The sequence below is a fragment of the Pogoniulus pusillus genome, chromosome Z (genome assembly GCF_015220805.1).
Source record: "Pogoniulus pusillus isolate bPogPus1 chromosome Z, bPogPus1.pri, whole genome shotgun sequence".
NCBI classification, from domain to species: Eukaryota; Metazoa; Chordata; class Aves; order Piciformes; family Lybiidae; genus Pogoniulus; species Pogoniulus pusillus.
The window spans coordinates 35683767-35689766 of record NC_087309.1 but is presented as its reverse complement, the minus strand read 5'-3'; the positions used below and the strand labels follow the sequence as shown (position 1 = coordinate 35689766).

At 46.4% G+C, this 6000-nt stretch overlaps 1 pseudogene; it reads left to right on the top strand.

Annotated features, from left to right (window-relative positions):
• The first annotated feature begins 2650 nt into the window (after window positions 1-2650).
• The window catches only part of LOC135192927 (5-azacytidine-induced protein 2-like), a 105078-nt pseudogene continuing 101728 nt past the window's right edge, over window positions 2651-6000 (top strand).

Below are 6000 nucleotides of genomic sequence, written 5' to 3'. Positions count from 1 at the left end.
ATTGAGGCAAAGAAGGTGTTAAGCACCTCTGCCTTTTCCACATCCTTTGTCACTATGTTCCCATCTCTATCTAGTAAGGACTGGAGATTGTCCTTGGCCCTTCTCTTGCCATTCATATATTTAAAGAAACACTTTTTATTTTCCTTGGCAGCCGTGGCCAGCCTGAGCTCCAAGTGGGCTTTTGCCTCTCTAATTTTTCCTCTACAAGACCTAGCAACCTCCTTGAACTTCTCCTGGGACACCTCCCCTCTTTTCCAAAGGTGATACACTCTCTTTTTAATCTTTAATTCCTTCAGCAGCTCCCTGCCCATCCAGCCTGGCTGCCTCCCTCGTCGGCTTATCTTCCGGCTCAATGGCACTGCCTGCTCCTGTGCCTTCAGGAGTTCTTTCTTGAAGCAGGTCCAACCTTCCTGGACCCCTTTGTTTTCAAGGGCTTTTTCCCAAGGAACTTTCTGAGTCAGTTTCTTAAATAGGCTGAAGTCTGCCCTTCGGAAGTCCAGCGTGGAGGTTCTGTTGATGCCCCTCCTGGTTTCTCCGTGTATTGAAATCTCTATAATTTCATGGTCACTGGACCCCAGGCAGCCTCCAACCACCACATCCCCTACCAGCCCCTCTCTATTTGTGAGCAGCAGGTCAAGCAGGGCTGCCCCCCTGGTAGGCTCACGTAACAGCTGGGATAGGAAGTTGTCTTCCACACATTGCAGAAACCTTCTAGACTGCTTCTTCTCTGCAGTGTTAAAGTCCCAGCAGATGTCTGGTAGGTTAAAGTCGCCCACCAGAACAAGGGCAGGTGATCTTGAGGCAGCCTCCAGTTGCTTAAAGAGTAATAAATCAACCTCTTCTTCCTGGTTGGGTGGTCTGTAACAGACTGCAACCAGGATATCAGCCTTGTTGGCCTTCGCCTTAAGTCTCACCCATAATGACTCAACATGAACATCTTTGATTTCTACCTCCACGACATCCAGAGCATCCCTAATATACAGAGCCACTCCCCCGCCCTTTCTCCCTTGCCTGTCTCTCCTGAAGAGTCTGTAGCCATTGATTACAGCACACCAATCATGTGAGCTATCCCACCACGTTTCAGTGATGGCGACAATATCATAGTTTTCCTCCAGCACCAGAGCTTCCAGCTCCTCTTGTTTGTTACCCATACTGCGTGCATTAGTGTACATGCACTTCAGCTGGGCTGCTGCTTTTACTCCTAGCTCTAGCCTACCATCCTCAATTCCCTTTGATTTATCTCTGGTGCTGTCATGTTCTAGTTTAAAGCCCTCTCAACAAGCCCAGCCAGCTTATGTGCCAGGGTCCTTCTCCCCTTCTGTGATAGTTGTGTCCCATCTGCTGATTGCAGACCTGTGGCAAGATGAAGTTCCCCAAGGTCAAAGAATCCAAAGTTATGTTGGATGCACCAACCTCTGAGCCACTTGTTCATCAAATATGCTTTCCTGTTCTTCTCTGTATTCCAGCCTGTAACTAAGGGTATAGATGAAAAGATTACCTGTGCCCCTGCTCCCTCAACTGCTTTCCCCAGTGTCTTAAAGTCCCTTTTGATAGCTTTTAGCCCTCTGTTATTAATCTCACCATTCCCTGCCTGTATAACTAATAAGGGATAGTAATCAGAGGGCTGCACTACAGTAGGCAGCCTCCTGGTAACATCCCTGACCCGGGCCCCAGGGAGGCAGCAGAGCTCCCTGTGGAAGGGGTCTGGCCGGCATATGGGGCCCTCTGTTCCCTGCAGAAGGGAATCACCAATAACAATTACCCTCCTCTTTTTCTTCTGGGTACTTGTTCTGATGCGAGGGGGCAACTGATTTGTCTCAGTTGCCCTCCCAGTCGGTGATGCTTCTGCCTGCTCCAGGATCACCTCATCCTCAACCTCTAGTGCCCTATATCTGTTATGTAAGGGCAGCTGGGGATGTGAAGATGGCTGGAAGGATTTACCCTTGCCCCTTCTGGCAGGCACCTGCATCCATTCTTCTTGGTTGCTCTGTTCGTCTCCCTCTGGCAAGGGGGACTGCAGAGCATGGTGCTCTTTTGTACCTTCCCTTTCAGCCTTCAGTCGTTCCACCTCTCCCTTGAGTTCAGCCACCAGGTTAAGCAGACAATCAATCTGCTCACACCTAATGCAGCCATTGCCTGTGTCGAGTGCCAGGCTCCAGCACTCCTCACATCCAGACGTCTGGACGCCTGCACTCCTACAGGTGGGCTCTGTTTGGGTGCCCACAGTTTTACAAGTATTATACAGCTTGGACCTAGTTCGAACCATGTCTGCTATCCTGAAGGTCCGGTGTGTGTTGTTAGGTGTGGTGGGTTTTTTTGTTTGTGTTTTTTTTTTTTTTTTTTTTTTTTTTTTTTTTTTTTTTTTTTTTTTTTTTTTACCAGCGGCGCTGTGCTGCGCTGAGCAGAGACAGCAGTGAGCTCCTTGTTTAAATGTGCTGCTCGCCAGGCACCGCCCTCTGACTCACCTTCCTGCGAGTACTTAGCGCCTGCTTGCCGCTCCCTGCCTCCCTCTGGGCTCCTCAGATCGAGAGAGCCTCAAGAAAAGAGGAGAAAAAAGGCTGCGAGAAAGCGCGTTTCAGCTGAGCTAGCCTGGGTCCTGCACTCTTGCAGCTCGCTTGCACCGCTCGTTCACACACACACACACACACACATGGCACTCGCATTGATCGCACGGCTCGGCTCGACACGGCACGGCTACATAGACGACTTGTCAGCGCCCCGATCCGCGCCTCGCCAGCCTCCGAACGCAAGTACCCAGCTTGGCCCGTACCCGCGGAAGCTCAGACAGAGCGCCTCAATCCACAGTGTTTGGGACTTTTCAAACTGCATTCGGCCAGTGAGTAACTGAGAAACTTGATCTAAGCCAGAATAATCTCTCAAAGCCTTCCAGAAGAACCTTTTCATGCCACAGACTCTCGTCCTAAATCCTTTTCAAACCTTCACTATATTCCTAATTTGTTATGCATAGACATTCTGTATTTTAATTTGCAACCGCTTACAAAGAACTTGCGTGGGAAACTTATAAATAAGTTTGGGGAGGGGGATTTCTAGTGTGTATAATATTAAATAATTTAAACTCTTTAAATTCGGCCTCATATTTCCTTTCCCCCAAACCCAGACAAACTCCATTCCCCGACAGTGGTTTCCATCAGTGCTAATAGTATGTAATTTGCTGAAGATTTCAGATTATTCTTTAGCACTTAGTTTCTCCAACAGTTCTCCCATGCCAAAGGCAACTGACTACCAGCCCATTGATTTATATTTCCAGAGTGAATTAACAAAAGCAGTTTTCTTGGTTTGCTTTGGTGTTTCATACCACAGATATGCTGGGGTAGAAAAGTAGGTTTATATTAAATCACCATTGAAAATAACTTTGAAATGATTTATGGAAAAGGATGTCACATAATGACTGCATTTGGTAAAGCTAAAAATTGCTTTTTTTTTGTTTTGTAAGATGGTGATGTTCCCATGGCCTGAGGTTGAACTCTTTGGCTTCAGCTCTTCTTCTTGTGACATCCAATCCATTACATAAAATAGATCCTAAAATGTATTTCAATTGTGATTCCTCCCTTCCTCCAAGGAACAGTGTGTTACAGAAAATAAAAGACACAAAAAAGTTCAGAGCACAGAGTTAATGTGTAATGTGCCAATTTTGTGTGAAATATGTTTTTTCTTCTTAACAACTTTCAATCAATTTCAAGGAGGGAATCTGTGAAGTGCAGAAGACCTAGCGACATGCCAGCTGTGTCCACAGCTGTTGCCTTTGGTGGGCACTGACAGCACTTGGAAATTTCCATCAATCCCACAGCACTTTTCAGGATTCCCTGCTGCATAAACACGTTCTTAAACACCAGTAGTTTGGGGGAATAAACACAGGACAATAAAGAGACCATCTCATAACTCTGCTGGAAGGATCTCAAAGGAGAAGTGGTTGTTATTAGCCTAGACAAAATCATGATTCACAATGTTATTCTGAAGCAAGAAATCCCTATTTTAATTGGAAGAAAGAAAATAGCTAAATCCCACATTAATTAATGAAGGGAATGAATGCCTGGGAAAGGGCAACATTGGATTATTTGTTAAGTGACAAATGTCATAGATTAGATGGAGAAATTAACACCCAAAAAATACTCAGAAGCTGGTATGAGAGGCCTGCTCTGTGTTTTTCTCTGGGTATTCTTTTATGCATGCCTGAAAAAAGCAGAAAAGTTTCTTTCTTTAGGTTACCTTGCACCTGCCCTCATGGCATGTCCTTTCAGCTACTTAATGTACAGACTCAGCCCGTACATGGTCAAAGGAAAGAATAGTGGAATAGTAAAAACAATGGTACGAAAGCAGCTCTATGCCTCCTTTGGAATCTGTAGGAAATGAAAACAGCTCCCTGTTGTCAAGAATGAAAGATTATTGTTCTGGAAAAGCAAGAGCCATTAAGCTAATTACACATTTGCATTGATTTGGTGAAAACTGAATGAAGTTAAATTAATAAAAGCCAGATGTAAACCAATTTAGATGTGTTCACATATAGGTTTTCACCACTTCATTTGATTTAAAACCAATTTTGTGCATAAACAAGGTTATATATCCTTTTCCTTTACAGACTGAAAATTAGGTAATCATTTCAAGTTGGATGCTGGTAACTCTACATTAAATACATAGCTGTATTGCTATGTAAGCACGACTCTCCTAATAATTAATACGGAGAAAGAGATCTCAAAATAAAGTTTTTATTTGTAATCAAATCCCATATGAAACTGGGTTCGAGTTTGGGTCTAAGTTATCCTGACTGGCATGATCACAATCATGTGATTGTAGGAGGATGAAGTTGTTTCCTGAGTCCATGCTTCTCCACTGCAGTGTACAAAGAACTGGCTTGATGGCCACACCCAGAGAGTGACTGTCAATGGGTCCATGTCCAAGTGGAGGCCAGTGACAAGTGGAGTCTCTCAGGGATCTGTCCTGAGGCCGGTATTGTTCAACATCCTTGTTGGTGACATGAACAGTAGCACTAGGTGCACCTTCAGCAAGTTTGCTGACGACACCAAGCTGTGTGGTGCAGCAGACATGCTGGAGGGCAGGGATGCCTTCCAGAGGGACCTGGACAGGCTGGAGAGGTGGGAACAAGCCAACCTCATGAGGTTCATTGAGACCAAGTGCAGGGTCCTGCATCTGGGTCGAGGCAATCCCAAACACAAATGCAGGCTGGGCAGTGACTGGCTTGAGAGCAGCCCTGAGGAGAGGGACCTGGAGATGCTGGTGGATAAGAAGCTCAACGTGAGCCAGCAGTGTGCACTTGCAGCCTGGAGGGCCAACCAGATCCTGGACTGCATCAGGAGAAGTGTGGCCAGAAGGTGGAGGGAGGTGATTCTCCCCCTCTACTTTGCTCTGGTGAGACCCCACCTGGAGTACTTCATCCAATTCTGAAGCCCCCATTACAAGAAGGATGTGGATGTGCAGGAGAGTGTCCAGAGAAGGGCCACTGGGATGATCAGAGATCTGGAGCACCTCTCCTATGAGGACAGACTGAAAGAGTTGAGGCTGTTCAGTCTGAAGAAGAGGTGGCTCCAAGGTGACCTTCTTGTGGCCTTCCAGTATCTGAAGGAGGCCTACAAAAGAGCTGGGGAAGGACTTTTCAGGATATCAGGGAATGACAGGATTAGGGGGAACGGAGCAAAGCTGGAGATGGGTAGGTTCAGACTGAATGTGAGGAGGAAGTTGTTCAGCATGAGAGTGGTGAGTGCCTGGAAAGGGTTGCCCAGGAAGTTGGTTGTGGCCCCGTCCCTGGAGATGTTTAAGGCCAGGCTGGATGTGGCTGTGGACAGCCTGATCTAGAGTAGGGTGTCCCTGTGCATGGCAAGGGGGTTGGAACTAGATGATCCTTGTGATCCCGTCCAACTCTTACTGATTCTATGATTCTATACAGATATGAACGTTCAGGTATCACCTCCAAATATGTCATCTTTGTAGACATCAATCTGCAGTCAGCAGACAGTGTTTGGCAGA